This window comes from Setaria viridis, chromosome 9, assembly GCF_005286985.2.
Source record: "Setaria viridis chromosome 9, Setaria_viridis_v4.0, whole genome shotgun sequence".
NCBI lineage: Eukaryota > Viridiplantae > Streptophyta > Magnoliopsida > Poales > Poaceae > Setaria > Setaria viridis.
This window is the reverse complement of record NC_048271.2, coordinates 33278988-33297317: the sequence shown is the minus strand read 5'-3', so window position 1 is coordinate 33297317 and position 18330 is coordinate 33278988. Positions and strand designations below refer to the sequence as shown.

The window sequence follows — 18330 nt, the reverse complement described above, 5'->3', positions numbered from 1 at the left end:
ATTTCCGTGTCGCCGTGCTGGAAGTTTGCCTTCTCTACCTCATTTATATTCCACATTTCATATTGCCCTTTCCAAGAATTGCCATGTGTAGTTTATAGGATTTAGAACTTATGGTGCAAAACTCTTTACGTTAGAGATAGGAACACATCAAGATAGAAATTGGAATAGAATTTGATATGTGCTTGGAGCCTGACTTATTTGGTGTCATGGTCCCTTCACATAAGCAATAAGCAAGAAGGTGAGGAATTGTGTGCCGATGCTTAGCGTGGGAACAAGGTGAAGAGCTGCAAAGATTATTTTGAGGAGCGGACGTTACCGTGACCAATCTTAATTTTAGGAGCACCTAAAAATCGTTTTGTAGTGAAGGGAGATCCCAATCCTACGCGCGCTTGTCAAGAATCTGTGTTGTTGTTGCTGCCTCTGTACCTCATGGAGAAGTGCAAGAAGTGCAGCAGGTTCACCAAGACCAGAGCAGCCATCAACCAGAAGAAATAGTTGAGGTGCCCTTCGTTCAAGTCGTCCGGGATCCACCCGGGCCTCCCGCCGCGAGCCGTGACGGCCGAGACGGTGGCGAGCACGGCAGAGTTGAAGTAGTTGCCGACCGCGACGGCCAGCTGCGCTAAGGTGCTTCCCAGGCTCTTCATGCCGTCCGGCGACTGGTCGTACAAGAACTCGAGGATGCCGATGGCCGTAAACACCTCCCCGGCGCCGAGTACGGCGTACGCCGGCGCCTGCCACATCATGCTCATCGCCGTCGAGCCCCTATCGGGTCGCTACAGCGCCAGGCGCCTCGCCTCGACCAGCGCCGCGTAAACCGTGCCGACCACGGACAAGGCCAGGCCGACGCCGAGCCTCTGCAGCTGTGAGAGGCCCCGTTCTTTGCCTGTGGCGCGCCGCGCGAGAGATACCAGCACGCCATCGTAGAATTGGATGGACACCATGACGCTGATGTTGTCGAAGGTTGCAAGGGACACCGGAGGAATGGCGAACGGGCCGACGCGGTTGTCCATGGAGGCGCCCTGCTCGATGAACGTCGATGACATCTGCGCTGTGACCGCAAAGAAGGGCATCATTGACGCGCACACGGAGAACATCCGGAGTAGCATCTTTAGATCCTCAACTTGGGACACCGTGCATAGCCTTCACGGGTTCGTCTCACCTTCATCTCCAGATGATGGCGCGACAATGGCAGCCTTGTCAAAGAACCTGAACATTAATCCGAGCGCAATATCAGTTCTTTGCCAGTTTTACATCTTTCAGGTCACAGTTTACGAAATGTTCAAGTGACATTGCCTATGTGATATCTTTCTGATTTAGTTAGTTCAGACAGGAGTGCAAGTCACCTGTTGTTCCTTAACTAAATCGACAATGTAGCAATTTTTAAGATCAAAACTTGCAACCTTTTTCTCCTCACATATTTAAATGTAAGTTGATTACCTGAATTGACTTGTATGCTGAATCTTGCAATTTCCTTCAGTTGGTGAAGGCACCTCATGCAGAAAAAAGCAGTCTTCAGGTAACACCAAATTGTAATTACTCACAGCTGCAACAACCACCTGGGCAGGGGCGGATCCACAACGGGATTGCGCCCCGGGCTGAGCTGTTGAATCACACCTAAAATAGTCTAATTTTGTCTCCTAAGCCTCATTTTGTTAGGCTAAACAGCACATAGGTTAAAGGGACTCCATGGTCTCGCCCCGGGCTGCAGCCCGGGCAGCCCGGGCCCTGGATCCGCCCCTGCACCTGGGAGACTCTTATCAGAGGACTCCCTCCCACTTTGTGATACATGTAAACATTCCTACCCGCAATGAACACGAAGAGCCCAGACACCCCACCCAATGTTGTCCTGCACCCAGACGACCACGGTTGCTGAAAGCAGGAAGCCAATGCTGATGGAGAAGTAAAACCAGTTCAAGAAAGAGCCCTTTGACACCCGCTCCACCGGGTCGGTTGCGTCGAACTGATCTGCACCAAGGGCCGTGGTGCAGGGCTTGTTGCCATCGTTGCCTAGGGCGACAAGGTAAAGCCCAAGGTATGCCGCGACACGATGAATGTGGCGGTGGTAAGACGAGTCCATGAGCAGTGGGAGAAAGGCTGAAACGGTCAGGTGAGCATCCCCTGACGCTACATTGCTTGTTGTAACTTACAACGATGTAAATAGGGAGGAAGATCGTTATTGTCCTGTATCTTCCCCAGAATGTGTCTGCCAAGAAGGCCCCGATGAGCCCCGTGAAGAATGAAGTGCCGACCAGGTGGACACAGTTGTCGCAGCATCGATATTGCTCTCATTGAGTACGCCCTGCGGCAGAAGCCACACATTCGGTAAACTCGGCACCTAAACAAGGCATTCTCAAAGACTTAGGTTAATTCTGTAGGTCCAAGGATTCGGTGCTCGTAACCTAAGAGGGAGCGGTGAATTAGGCAACTTAAAAATTTAACCTATGACTCACACTACTTTGCATGAAAGTAAAGTAGATCATTTCTATCTAAATGTGCATTCTAAGGTTGATCTAGTGTGAAACCCTCATCCCATAATAAGTTTTGCAACCTATAGCCAATCCTATCAAGATACTACTATAGGAAAGTAAAGGTACAGAAGTTGCAAGTATGAAATGTGGAAACGTAAAGGAAGGGATGACAGGAAGCAAACTCTTGACACAAGATTTATCCTGTGCTATCGGTAGGCATTAAGCCACCATTAGTCTACGTTGTTGAAGCACTCACACAAGAGTATTACTTCCCGGTCACCAAGTCTCTCCCAAGGTGCTCCTTGACTTGCCACAAAGGCTCACGCCAAGTTCCTCGGTCACCTTGATGCCATCTTCACTAAGGAGCTTCTCCACCAAGTAAAGGGGTCTCCACGTCCCATGCACAAGGTCGTCAACACCGCTCCACACCAAGCCGGAGGGTCAAAGACTTGCCTGCGAGCCACCAAGGCTCCAAGGCGCCAGCACACCTCTTATACAGCGGTGGTTCACTCTTGAACTTGATCACAAGATTGGCACACCTTACACACACTCCTCTCTAGGCCTATCCTAGCACTAATCACTCTCCTAAACTTGTGCTAAGCCTTTGATGGATCATTAAGCACTTTTGTTGGCATAGATGTGTTCTTGATGAGTCTTGATCTTCAATGCTTCCCTAGACACTCCAGCAACTCCAAATGGGCGAGTGGTGGGGATATAAATAGCCCCAAGAGCTGAAAGAGCCGTTGCTCCAATGGCTAGTTAAAAAGTATACCATCAGATGTTCCAATGATCTATTTTTAGCCTGCATCAAAATATCCGGTCAACTAGTTGTTGGCTCCCATGCCCAACTTTTCATTTGACACTCCCAAAAATTCATTCGACGCTAAATCCGATGGTACTGTCAGATCATCTGGTGCTGATAGATTTCTTGCCAAAACCTTCTGTCTGAAGTAAATATGCTTTGTCCAACGCTCCACTTGGACCTACCATCGGATCATCCGATGCTACTGGATTTTCTTCATCTTCCAAGCCTGTCCCTCAGAATTCATCCAATGCTACTTTTCACCATCGGATCATCTGATGGTTGACTTTGGCTTGACTTCATCAGAGCGTAACAATTGCTCCGATGCTTACTCCGACTCTCATCTGGGGGCCATTGGAATATTGAATGGTGTGTTTTCCTATATTTTTTCGTTTCTTTGCTTGTCTTTGGTTGTGGTTGCTTCCTTGGGACCTAGAATACCTTCACGACATGTTCTAACTAATTTGTTAGTCCCAATGATCATGTTATCATTGAATCACCAAAATCATGAACAAATGGCTTATCAAGGCCATGTTCTTATGTTAAACTAGGGAAGTAAATTAGGAGATCAACGTTAATGATTGTTGTTGTGCTGTACCTAAGACAAAGAAGCATGCTCTCCAACTCCCCATGGTCTGCTTTAGAGCAGGCTTGTTGTTTATATCAACAGTCCCATCGGTAACCAACTCTGAACTTACATCCTGAGCGATAAATCCAGAAGAAAGTATGAAACGCTAACACTAAAATTCTAGCTTTGTGTGGTGTAGGATTGTTAGGCTACCAGCACCTAAAACTTATCTGTGTTGTGCTTGTGAGGAGGTAATATGGTAATAAGGTGAGAAAGCTGTCACCTGTTGTGGCAAGTGACGAATCAATGGCCTCTCTTCGTCATCTGCATCCATGGGATGCAGGGCCGTCCTGGCGAAAACCGAGGCCCTGTACAGAACTAAGCGAGGTCTACTAGCGATTTTTTTATAATAAACTTATTCATAGCTTTTTTTCTGAGGTTGAGTTCATTCCCCTATCCTTTATTTTTTTTTCTTACGCTTTTGGTGATCAGAATCATATTTTCTAGTTCGGTCTACAGAAGATATGGCTTCGATTATGAAACATTAGATATTTAGACCATTTTGATGCGCATGTATAAAAAAATAAGGCAAAAGCTTGTCAACTAGTCCATGTGAAGCAATAAGTAGAATTGATCAATCAAGTAAAGAAAAGGAAACTACCTTGTGACTAACTTGCTTGTCTTCTGGCTGTGCAATGAGTACGTCCCATCCAGAAACAAGAAGTGTTAGAATGTGTATGTGTGCTGCCTGTATTGCATGTGTGGGCCTGTCATGTGAGTCACGGCCAGGCCCAGGCCGGCCCTTGTGGGCACCGGCCCCTATGAGATTAGGGTTAGGCGCCACCCCCAGGCTAGCGCCTATATATATGTAACCCCTGGTTCATCCCTAATCAATCTATTATTCCACGCATATTGCTTTCCTACATGGTATCACGAGTCCGGGCTTTTCCCGATTCGATCGCTTCCGCTCCCTAGGCTGCGCGATCTTCGCGCGCCTTCCTTCCGCGCGCGCCCCACGCATCGCGCACCCGCCGCCGCTGCCACCACGCAGCACTGCGCGAATGCCACGCGCCCCTCATCTCCCAAGGCCGGTTCTGCTCCAGTCGCCGGAGACTCCTCCGCCGCTGCGGACGCCGAGGCCACGCGGCTCGCCGACGGCTGGGCGCGCCAAGGCCAAGCGCCTGGTTGATGCCCGCGCTGCCCGCAAGAAGGCGCAGGAAGATGCCCTCGCCCGCGATGCCGCCACTGAGGAAGAGGCGGCCGCTGCCCAGCGCGAGCGCGACACTGTCAACGCTCGCATCCGCTAGTCTCTCACCCGCGCTGCTGCAGCACGCAAGGCGGCCCCTGCCGACTCCGATGAGGAGCCGATCATCGCTGCCTCCGATGTTGATGACGATGAACCTGCCGACGACACCTGCCAGGCTCTGCTCCTACACGAGGCCGCGGCCCTTCTGCAGCTCCATGCCTAGGCTATGGCCGTCCAGAGCATCTGCAGCCTGGTTCCCATCATTCTCGACGCCACCGCCGGCAACTACGCTCGATGGCGCGAGCAGTTCCTCCTCACCGTTGGAAAGTATTCCTTGCAGGACCACGTCCTCCGCAGTCAACCGGCTGTTCCTCATGCGGATTGGATTAGTATGGACTACATCGTTCGTTCGTGGCTCTACGGCACCATCGCCACAGACCTCGTCGACATCGTCAAGGCCCGCGACGACCAGGGTGCCACGGCTCGCAGCGACTAGGGCGCCACGGCTCGCGCGATGTGGGTGGCCAATGAGTCCTAGTTCCTTGGGAACAAGGAGACACGCGCCATCATCCTCAACGCCCAGTCCGCAACTTCAAGCAGGAGGGTCTCCATGTCACGGACTACTGCAAGCGCCTGAAGACTATGGCCGATGACCTCGCCAATCTCGGGACCCCCGTCTCTGATAGACTGCTTGTCCTCACCCTCGTCAACAGCCTCAATGAGCAGTTCGCCACCGTCGCCCGCGACATCCGTCGCAACCACCCTCCACGCTCCTTCCTGGAGGCCCACGATGACCTGCTTTTGAAGGAGTTGATGATGCCCCCGCCGACGTTGACACCGTCCACCGCGCTCGTCATCGGCACCGCCTCCGGCTCAACCCCCCGACCCCCTGTGCTCGCCCCTCAGGGTGGCGGCTGCTCCAACAGCGGGGGCGGGGGGCGGGGGTGCAGTCGTGCTGCTGGCCAAGGGGGTGGCCCCAGCCGGCACAAGGGCCGCGACCGCGGTCGCCGCGGCGGCCAAGGCCGTCCCAACAAGGCCACCGATGGTGCCCCGGGCGGCAGCAGCGGCCAGGGCACCTAGCACCCGGCCGGTGACACCCCTCCTAGTGCCTAGCCCTCGTTCTGGAACCCTTGGTCTGGGGAAATCAAGATGTACCCCGACCTAAGTCCTCCTCGGAACGCTGTTCTGCGCCCCGCACCGCCCTCGGCGGGCGGCCCTCCCGCGGTGCCCTAGCAGCAGCACCAGGCCTTCTTCTCCTAGCAACAGGCTGCCCTGTACGCCCAGCAGCAGCAGCAGCAGTCACAGCTTCAGCTTCTCCAAGCGCAGCAGCAGGCGCCCTACGCCATGCAGCCGTACCAGGCTTCCCAGGCACCACCTGGGTTCTACACCACGCCGACCGAACTGCCGTCTTCTTGGGATCAGAAGTCCCTTGCATCGACCTTCAGCACCATGATGCTCAACCAGCCCCAGATGAACGACTGGTACTTTGATTTAGGTGCCACCTCGCACATGACCTCTGATGCTTGTACCCTTTCCTATTTTTTTCACCTGCGGTATCCCTCTCCATCATCAATTATCGTCGGTGATGGATCCTTGCTTCCCGTCACAGGCACTAGCACTGCTCATCTTCCAGGACCCTTATCTCTTAATAATGTTTTAGTTTCACCGAAACTTATTAAGAATTTGATCTCTGTCTGCCAGTTTACCTCTGACAATAATTGTTCTATTGAGTTTGACCCCGCTGGCTGTTCTGTGAAGGATCTGGCGTCTCGGAGGGTGATCGTCAGGTGCAATAGTTCCAGTCCACTCTACCCATTACACTTCCCAGCGGCGCATAGCCTGGCTGTCGTCTCCTCGCCTTCCGTGTGGCATTGTCACCTCGGTCATCCCGGTCATGGCATTTTCTCTCGAGTCACTTCAGCTGTTCCCTTTTGTAATAAATATGCTGAAACCATTTGTCATGCTTGTCAATTAGGGCGTCACACTCGTCTAACCTTTCAGTCATCCACTTCTAGAGTGTCTTATAATTTTGATCTTATTCATTGTGATTTACGGACATCTCCCTTTCCCAGTATCTCTGGCTATAAGTATTTTTTGCTTATTCTTGATGACTGCTCTCATTACTTGTGGACGTTCCCGGTTCGCCTTAAGTCTGACACCTTTGCAACTCTGACCGATTTTTTCTCTTATGTGTGCACCCAGTTTGGCGTCCCAGTGAAAGCTGTCCAGTGCGACAATGGCTAAGAATTCGACAACACCAGCTCCTGCACATTCTTCCTCTCTAAGGGGATGTCTTGCCCCTACACGTCCCCACAGAACGGCCAAGCTGGGCGCATGATCCAGAGCGTCACCAATGTTGTTCGCTCCCTCCTCATCCAAGCATGTATGCCGCCTTCCTATTGGGTTGAGTCGCTGCACACTGCCACCCACCTCATCAATATCCTGCCTCCAACAACCCTGCAGTCTTCCACTCCTCACCAGGCTTTGTTCGGGTCGGCGTCCTCCTATGACTACCTGCGGGTCTTTGGGTGCGTTTGTTATCCCAATCTTTCAGCTGTAGCGCCACATAAACTTGCCCCGCGCTACACCCGTTGTGTCTTTTTGGGATACTCTGCTCATCATAAGGGATACCACTGTCTTGATCTCTCCACCAATCGTGTCATCATCTCTCAACATGTTGTGTTCGATGAGACCCAGTTTCCCTTCTCGCAGCTGTTGCCGTCTCCCACTAATGAGAACTTTGAGTTTTTGTTGGAGGACAATGTAACTCCCACGGTACCTCCTCTTCTTCCTGCAGTACCCTCTCACGGCGCGCCTCCACCACCGTGTGCTGCCTCCAACGCCACGCCCAGCGCCGCCAATGGAAGGGGGCTCATTGCTCCCACCCCCGCACAGCCACGTAAGGCTGCATCCCCGGCATTCTCCGCATGGCCACGTGTGGCCACCCCTATAGGCGCGGCATCCCCGGCAGCGTCCCTCGCACAGCCACAAGCGCTCTCCACACGGCCACGTGCGGCCGCCCCTGCAGGCATCGCGTCCCCTACCGATGCGGCGCCCCAGGGCACCTCTGCTACCCCCGGCGCAGCGGCGGCAACCCCTGACGCAGCCGCTGCCCCAGCTGGCAGCGGCGCCTTGCTTCTCTGATATAGCCGTCGACCCCGACTGCTGTCGCAGATCCTGGCACAGCCACCAACGCCGGTCTTGCCTCCCAGCGCTGTCCAAGTTCATCCATTCACCAACCAGCATGCCATGACGACCCGTGGGAAGCTGGTCTTCCGGCAACCAGCTCTCTTCCACACCGCCCCGCTACCGCCGGTTCCACGCACGTATCGTGTCGCTCTAGCGGATCCCGACTGGCACCAGGCCATGCAGGAGGAATATGATGCCCTACTCGCCAACAATACCTGGGATCTTGTACCACAACCAGCGGGAGCCAATATTGTCACTGGCAAGTGGGTTTTCAAGCACAAGTTCAATGCCGACGGGTCTCTTGAGCGCTACAAGGCACGATGGGTACTTCGTGGTTTCACGCAGCGCCCCATCATCGACTTCTCCGAGACTTTCAACCCCGTCGTGAAGCTGGCCACCATCTACACTATTCTATCCTTGGCCCTCTCTCATCGTTGGCCGATCCATCAGCTGGACGTGAAGAACGCATTCCTTCACGGGACACTCTCCGAGATAGTGTACTGCGCCCAGCCTACTGGTTTCGAGGATCCCACTCGCCCTGGTCACATCTGCAGGCTGAATTGGTCCCTCTACGGGTTGAAGCAGGCTCCCCGCGCTTGGTACCGTCGATTTGCCACCTACCTGCAGTAGCTTGGGTTTGTTGAGGCCAAGACTGATACATCCCTATTCATCTTCCATCGTGGTGCTGATACCGTTTACCTGCTCCTTTACGTGGATGATATTGTTCTGACAGCCTCCTCGTCACCACTCTTGCGACGTACCATTAAGGCTCTTCAGCGGGAATTCTCCATGAAGGATCTTGGCACTCTGCATCATTTCTTGGGGATGCACGTGCAGCAGTCAGGTGATGGCCTCCTGCTCTCCCAGCGCCAGTTTATGCTTGAGATCCTGGACCATGCAGGTATGACTGACTGCACGCCTTGTGCCACACCCATCGACACGAACCCGAAGCTCTCCGCCGCTGTAGGTGTTCCTCTCACTGCCACTGCCGCATCAGATTATCGGAGTCTTGCTGGCGCCCTGCAGTATCTCACCTTCACCAGGCCCGACATCGCCTACGCAGTTCAGCAGGTCTGCCTGCACATGCACGCTCCACGGGACATCCACCTTGCTTCTCTTAAACGCATCATTCGGTATGTCTGTGGCACCGTTCACTTAGGATTATTGATTCGGCCCTCTGCATAGTCTGACCTGATTGCTTACTCGGATGCCAACTGGGCTGGTTGTCCTGACACTCGCAAGTCCACCTCCGGGAACGCAGTTTTCCTGGGTGATAATTTGGTCTCGTGGTCCTCCAAGCGGCAGAATGCAGTCTCCCGCTCCAGTGCCGAGGCCGAATACAGAGCTATCGCCAATACAGTTGCTGAGATCGTCTGGTTGCGCCAGCTTGTTCTCAAGCTTCGCGCCCCTCTGCGCCACACTGCTCTCGTCTACTGTGACAATGTCAGCACCATCTACATGTCCTCGAACCCCGTTCAGCATCAGTGCACCAAACATATAGACATTGATCTCCACTTTGTTCGGGAGCGCATTGCCACTGGTGACGTCCGTGTTCTCCATGTTCCGACAACTTCTCGGTATGCGAACATCTTCACCAAGGGCCTACCTTCTTCTGTCTTCACGAAGTTCAGGTCCAGTCTGAATGTCCAGGTTACCGGCGCTTAGACTGCGGGGGGTGTTAGAATGTGTATGTGTGCTGCCTGTATTGCGTGTGTGGACCTGTCATGTGAGTCACGGCCAGGCCCAGGCCGGCCCTTGTGGGCACAAGCCCCTAGGAAATTAGGGTTAGGCGCCACCCCCAGGCTGGTGCCTATATATATGTAACCCCTGGTTCATCCCTAATCAATCTATTATTCCACACATATTGCTTTCCGACAAGAAGGTCTCAAGGAATCAAGTTCCACGACTCCAGCCTCCACTATGGCGGCGGCGTGACGAAGAAGCTTTGGGTTTTGGCATTGCTTCATAGAGCTAAATGACTAGGAGAAACTTTTTTTGGGCTAGGGGTTAGTAGGTTTGATTGGCTTTGGAAAATGGAGGTCCTGTACCAGCGCACAGGTCGCACACCCTTAGGGACGGGTCTGATGGGATGCTATGTGAAGGAGCAATGGTCTCTGATCCCGTCAATAGAATCCTACCGAATTAGGCCAGTTTGCACTCCTACTTTTCAAGTTTGTGGCTAGATAATGACATAATAACATATGAGAATTAGGATGGAAAAACTATTTTCTTTCTAAATAAACCGCAGCATGATTCTCTCTGGATTGCGAACTACATCATGATTATCTGTGTCTTTTAGAGTTTGTTCGAGCTCAATCTCTCTCTTTCTGTAATTGAGCATCTATACTCATTCAAATTGATCCCACACCTCAGATATGAAATTCCTGACAAACTCTGTTTTCTTGCAAGTAATTCCTTTTTTTTTTAGGGCAAGGAGATGAAGGAAAACACTCTTGAATGAACACACGTTTAGTTCCATTTCCAGTTGAGTAATTGAAGAAAGAGACAATTTATACCCCGCTGCATAGCCGACCATACTATTCCTACAAGGAACACCTCATCTACTTTCTTGTGTTATTACAGAAGCAGCAATCTTCCATCAAAGATAGCAAGTTATTGAAAAACAAAAGCGACTGGAATAAACAAATAAGAAGAGACCTGGTGATTGAAGCTGGTAGGAGAGCCTCACCTGGGCTTAAGGAACATGGATGAGCGTAAGAAAAATGGACAGAGCAGAGTATTTTGACACAAGCCCTAAAAATTGGAGGTGCCTCTCCAACACTCCCTCTTACAAGTGTTTCGTCGATCCAAGATCTGCAAGTTCCAAGCGGCACCTGGAATCCTAGATCAGGGCTACCTACTTGTAACGTGCTGCAAATATGTCAATATGTCATCGACTTGGAAGTGCCGCATCGTTGCAACATGGATAGGACAACCATCAACTAACAAACAAGGTCAGCAAAATTCTTGGTAGCACGTGAGGTCTCTGCGTATCCTTGATTTGGATGTCCAGCCATCTGATGTAGCCAGCCAAGGACACGTTTTAATTGCAAAAACGACTTGGCTGCCAGAGAGGCACTGCCAGAGACACAGACAGGCAATGTTGAATCTATGTCTACATTTATTTGAAGAGAAGAAAACACATGAATCGCAACAGTGTCTGATGTATATATTCTTGTCCCACTAAATAAGCATTGCATTCTCAGCTTTTTAAATATATAATGCTTAGGACAAGCTATTTAAAAGCGTTGGAAATAGTACTCCTTTACCTTAATGATCACAGCGCTCATTTCTTTTTGACGCATAATTGATGCTATAAGACTTTTATATTCAAAAATATTTATTTAGCTATGATTATAATTTTGTATTACATAAATAAAATACCAATCGGTTAAAGCCTTGTCCTAATTGAACAAAACGCGACTTGTAACAAAGAACAGACAGAATATATAGCTTACAAAATAACAGTTGTACACGACAACTGTTTGAAATACTCATTTATGTGGATGTCCATAACCCCTATACCATCAAAGCTACAAACCTCCTATTTCAATGTTGTAACTCTCCTAGCTTCAATTATTGTAACTCCATTATTAATTCAAACTCTCATGTATGGCTATATATACATAGGAGAGCTTGTACTGGTTGAAATAAGAGAATGGTTGAAATAAGAGAAGAAAAGAGAAGAACACATTTGCTTTCCTTCTCACTTTATTCCCCCCATGTTTGCATACCAATTCTTGATAGAAAAAAACTAGTTATTATATAACACGTTACCAACACGACTGTCTCTAAACGCTATCAAGAATTAGGTATGGAACTTTTTGTTGTGATCATATTCTTTTCACGGTAAGACATTATTTTAGTTATTAGTTTCTATATTTTGTTCTTGTGAAACCATTTAAATTTTGCAATTCTACATATTTTGTAGTTTACTATGTCGAATCTTTCCAAGCTTGATTTTACCACATTGGATATTAGTGGCAAGAATTATTTATCATGGGCTTGGTGAAACAATGGCTTGGTGAAACAATCAAAGAAGCAAATAGTGCATCTAGCCAAGATAAAGCTAAAGCTTTGATCTTTATTCGTCCCCATCTCCATGAAGGTCTAAAGGCTGAATACCTTACTGATAAGGATCAACTTGTTCTTTGGAACAAACTAAAAGAAAGATATATGATCATCAAAAAATTGTGATCCTCCCTAAAGCTCGTTATGAGGGGTTGCACCTAAGGTTGCAAGACTATAAAAGTGTTTCTGAATATAATTTAGCCATTGTTGATGGTCGTTAAGTACCAAATATGACCATCAATATACTCAAGAATAAAAGAAGGATTGACATTTCTTACACTTATATTTGTTTCAAATAATGTAGTTCCACTTGTCCTTGGAGAATATTTGGTTGCAGGTGAAAAAGCACAAAAGGATGGAGAAAGCACCCTCTATGTATCCAAGAAACACGCTTCTGACCAATGGAAGGTTGCCACGTATGTATCCCATGGACTGAAGGGCTCACAAACTACCACAACCGCCTCAATCCACCGGATAACGCACACAACCGCTATTGGGACCCACCAGGCAGTCACTCAGAGAAAGGTGGTTACGAGGGGGCCCACAGGGGGTTGGCCGAACCCATGGTTCAGCCAAACCGCCCTTGTCTCCTCTCTTCTCCAGCTTCCACGGGCGATGCCTTACGTCAGTTATGAGATATTCCCCAAAGATTCCCTCGCAGAACCGTCTCTTGGAGCCTACAAATATGAGAGGAGGGGCTCCATTCTAGGATACACACAACTACTGATTCACTCTCTCCCTCTTAGTTTCCATGTTAGTGGAGTTAGGTTAGAGTAGCTCTACTTCAGGTTCCAGGTCTCCTTGGAGTCTAGAGTATGGCTCTTGTATCTTTTATTCCTAGGTTGATTTTATTCTATTCAAATATTCATACAATTTTGAAAGGCTCATATTTTAGTTAAATTATTTAAAAGAAAATTGGGATGTTACATCCACCATGCCACCTAGACAAATGCATGTTAATTTAAGATAATCACCAAGATAGACTATTATAAATATCATTCATCCATAGAGATAGTGGGGTAAAAAAAGGTTGTTACAGGTTTTGGTGGCTGTGTGTAGATGTGGGTAAAAGGGGAGAGTAGCGGGCTATCAGCAATGGTAAGTTCTGAGAGCGTTGGATATGGAGTGATTGATCATGATGGTATCAAAGGAGAGGACAAATACACCTTATATGTCTACAGCATTGTGTGATTTTCATGGAATTGATCAGATAGAAATAATCGTGAATTGAAGGCAGAAAACAGGTGAACACCTACTTACTATAGTCATCTTGGTATTTTTGCCATCTGATTCAAATAGATGAATAAATAGGTGTGTGACGACCGACCCCAAAAATCTTAAAGTTAATCTTAACCTGAGTCCCTAATCCCCTACCTCAGCTTCCCGAGTTGAAGTGCTCAACCTCCAGTACCGGTCCCGACCCCTGAGGACCCAACCCCTCTCCGCCGTTTCCCTAGTTCCGACCCCGCCGACCGCAACTCATCCGCCGGATCCTTCTAAGTCCTCCCAGCAGTCTCTCTCTCTCTCTCTCTCTCTCTCAATCTGAGCAGTGGACCAACCGAGACTGACCGGTGGACCCACAAAAATCTTTCTCCCAGATCTCCCGTGACAGACGCACTCGAGTGGCATGCCCGCTTCAGAGTTTCTCCGCCGCGTGGCTCGTTTCCTCCGACACCTGCCGCTCCGCCCCGTCGCCGGCAGCAACCGGATGGATTCTCGCGCCCCCTTCCCCAATCGCAGCGGAAGCCCTCTGCAACCCTTTCTGCAGTGCCTCACCGCCCGCGCCCATCATCACCTCGCGGACCCCCGGCTGCAAGGCCCGAGGCCTCCCGTCTTTTCCGCCACCCCTCTACAGTCGCGCCGCCCGGACTGCGCTACGCGACGATTCCTCCGTCGCCAATCCAGACCCCGGCCGCGACAGCTCCTTTCCCGCCCTGTCAGAGCTGCGCCCCCGGCTGTCTGTTGCTTCGCGCTCGCCCGCACCACTGCAGCCCGCCTATCTTCTCACCTGTGCACCCTCGCTTCTAGCGCCGTTCCCCCGGTCACTTCCATCAGATCCACCGCACGACGACGCCCGCCTCCGCCAAATCTCAACCACCGGCAAAACCGCGCCTGCGCCGCCCTGTCTTCGGTGCCCAATGACCACCGGTGTCATCCCCGAAGTCCTGCTCCACCGCCCTCGTTGCTCAATCGCCGCCCCAGTAGCGCACTCCATCGACCCCAGCAAGGTACAGGAAGTCATGGACTGGAAGCCTCCCGCCTCAGTGCACCAGATCCGAAGTTTCCTTGGACTAGCAGGCTACTATCGGCGTTTCATACCGGATTTCTCCAAGATAGCTAAGCCGATGACTGAGCTGCTAAAGAAAGAGGTCAGATTCGTGTGGGACGCCAAATGTGAAGAAGCCTTCAAGACCCTGAAGCACTTGCTGACCACAGCCCCGGTTTTGGCCCAACCCGACCCCTCTAGGCCGTTTGACGTGTACTGTGACGCCTCTGGCACTGGACTTGGGTGTGTTCTTATGCAAGACAACCGAGTTATTGCCTGTGCCTCACGGCCGTTACGACCTCATGAGCTGAACTACCCGACCCATGATCTTGAGTTGGCAGCAGTGATCCATGCCTTAAAAATATGGAGGCACTATCTGATGGGCACTCACTGCACCATCTACACCGACCACAAGAGCCTCAAGTACATCTTCACCCAAGCTGACCTCAACATGCACCAAAGAAGATGGTTCGAGTTGATAAAGGACTATGATCTGGAAGTGCACTATCACCCCGGCAAGGCCAATGTGGTGGCCGATGCTCTTAGCCGCAAGACCTTTTGCAACTGCTTGTCGGCAACAACCTTCACCGAGACTTTGTGTCATGAGATGGGAAAACTCAGTTTGGAAATTGTTTCCCATGGAACCCTCGGCCACATAGCTCTTGAGTCTGTTTTGGAAGACCAAATAAAGTCAGCACAGTTAGAGGATAAGGAAGCGAGGCGGATCACCAGGAAGATTTCATTGAAGGATGAAGGGTATAAGCAATTCCGACAGGATGAGACTGGGAAGGTGTATTATGGAACCCGACTGGTTGTACCAGCCGACCCCAACTTGAGAAAGCAAATCCTAGATGAGGCTCATCTCTCTAAGTTCTCAATCCATCCTGGCAGCAATAAGATGTATCATGACCTTCGTCAGATCTTCTGGTGGAGTGGAATGAAACCAGAAATTGCCCGGTATGTTTCAGAGTGTGACACCTGCCAACGCGTCAAGGCCAGTCATCTAAAGGTAGCAGGTACCCTGCAGCCCCTACCTATTCCCTCTTGGAAATGGGAAGACATCAGCATGGATTTCATTGTTGGACTGCCCCTTTCATCGCAGCGACATGATTCCATTTGGGTTATAGTGGACCATCTGACCAAGACCGCCCACTTCCTTCCTGTCCACACCACCTACACGGCCAAGAAGTATGCGGAGATGTACCTTGACCGCATAGTTTCCCTACATGGTGTGCCTAAGACCATCATCTCTGATCGAGGAGTTTAGTTTGTAGCACGCTTTTGGGAACAGCTACAAGCATCCATGGGCACCAAGCTCATCCATAGCTCAACCTACCACCCTCAAACCGATGGTCAGATCGAAAGAGTTAATCAGATCCTTGAGGACATGTTGAGAGCTTGTGTCATCCATTATGACAAAAATTGGGACAAGTGCTTGCCATTGGCAGAGTTCTCATATAACAATAGCTACCAGGCTAGCTTGAAGATGGCCCCGTTTGAAGCCTTGTATGGTCGGAAATGTCGGACACCATTGAATTGGTCCCAAGCTGGAGAAAGACAAACCTATGGTCCTGACTTAGTGGTAGAAGCCGAAGAGCAAGTGAAGGTAATGCAAGCAAATCTCAAGGCTGCCCAATCTCGACAGAAGAGTTACTCCGACAGGAGAAGAAGACCCCTGTAGTTTGACCTTGGTGATCATGTGTATCTTCGAGTTTCCCCGACCAAAGGAGTGCAACGGTTTGGAGTAAAAGGGAAATTGGCTCCCCGTTACATTGGCCCATATGAGATTGTGGAAATTTGTGGACCCGTTGCTTATCGGATCCAACTCCCAGAACAACTCTCGGCCATACACGATGTTTTCCATGTATCTCAACTAAAGAAATGTGTCCAAGTCCCAACCGAGATAGTAGAGCAAGAGCAACTTCAAATCGAACCCGACTTGACCTATGCCGAGTACCCGGCCAGAGTTCTTGACCATAAGGAGAGGCGTACCCGACGCCAAGTGGTAAAAATGTACAAGATCTTATGGAACAACCACACAGAAGATGAAGCAACATGGGAAACAGAAGAGTATTTGAACAAGCACTTCCCAGGTTTTCTGTCTTGCCAAGGAGGTAAGGACTGTACACCCCCACTGGTTACCCTTACACCTAAATCTCGGGACGAGATTCTTTTAAGGGGGGTAGGCTGTGACGACCGACCCCAAAAATCTTCAAGTTAATCTTAACCTGAGTCCCTAATCCCCTACCTCAGCTTCCCAAGTTGAAGTGCTCAACCTCTCGTACCGGTCCCGACCCCTGAGAACCCGACCCCTCTCCGCCGTTTCCCCGGTTCCGACCCCGCCGACCCCAACTCATCCGCCGGATCCTTCTAAGTCCTCCCAGCAGTCTCTCTCTCTCTCTCTCTCTGTCTCTCAATCTGAGCAGTGGACCAACCAAGACTGACCGGTGGACCAACCGAGACTGACCGGTGGACCCACAAGAATCTTTCTCCCAGATCTCCTGCGACAGACGCACTCGAGTGGCATGCCCGCTTCAGAGTTTCTCCGCCGCATGGCTCGTTTCCTCCGACACCCGCCGCTCCGCCCCGTCGCCGGCAGCGACCGGATGGATTCTCGCGCCCCCTTCCCCAATCGCAGCGGAAGCCCTCTGTAACCCTTTCTGCAGTGCCTCGCTGCCCGCGCCCATCATCACCTCGCCGGACCCCCGGCTGCAAGGCCCGAGGCCTCCCGTCTTTTCCGCCGCCCCTCTACAGTCGCGCTGCCCGGACTGCGCTACGCGACGATTCCTCCGTCGCCAATCCAGACCCCGGCCGCGACAGCTTCTTTCCCGCCCTGTTAGAGCTGCGCCCCCGACCGTCTCTTGCTTCGCGCTCACCCGCGCCACCGCAGCCCGCCTGTCTTCTCACCTGTGCGCCCTCGCTTCTAGCGCCGTTCCCCCGGTCACTTCCATCAGATCCACCGCACGATGACGCCCGCCTCCGCCAAATCTCAACCACCGGCAAAACCGCGCCTGCGCCGCCCTATCTTCGGTGCCCAATGACCACCGGTGTCATCCCCGAAGTCTTGCTCCACCGCCCTCGTTGCTCAATCGCCACCCCGGCAGCGCACTCCATCGCTTCTTCCCGGTCCTCGTGCCGCTCCAACTCTCTCTCTTCTGCACAGCTATCAAAGGGAATGCCGGAGCCCCGCCGAAGTTCCCTTCGCCATCGCTGTCTTACCGCCGTTCCCTTGCTTAGTGTTCGAGCGCTACCGCCTAAGTCCCTGAGGAACCCTCCTCTCCGCACCGCTTTCCCCAATCCACCCAGTCGCTTGCTCCTCCGCGCTGCGCCAAAGCTTGCTTGTGGTCCACAAGAACCCCCGCCACCGCCGGAGCACCGCCGGACATCATCGCCTGCCCAGTCTTAGTGCTCCAGTTCCTCCGCCCAAGTTTGCTCTTTCCCGACCCCAAGCTTTCCCTGTAAGAAGAAGGTAAGCTGCCGACCCTTTTTCCGCCTCGTCCGACCCCTTCTGCTCGTCCGACCCTTGTCTGCCTCGTCCGACCCCTTTTGTCCGCCCGACCCCTGTTCCGTCTCACCCGACCCTATCCATTCGACCGACCCCTTTCTCTGCCTCGCCCGAGGGCTCGGCTGTATCCTTTTCCTAGACCCGAGTGTATATGTGTAAAGATTTGGGGACTTCTCTACGTTAAGTCTGAGGACCCCCAGCACATCTATTCCTCT

General features: G+C 51.3%; 1 pseudogene; it reads right to left on the bottom strand.

Moving 5' to 3' along the window:
- Positions 1-219: 219 nt before the first annotated feature.
- On the bottom strand, positions 220-4856 carry LOC117840138 (protein NRT1/ PTR FAMILY 8.5-like; annotated as a pseudogene).
- Between the last annotated feature and the right edge of the window lie 13474 nt (positions 4857-18330).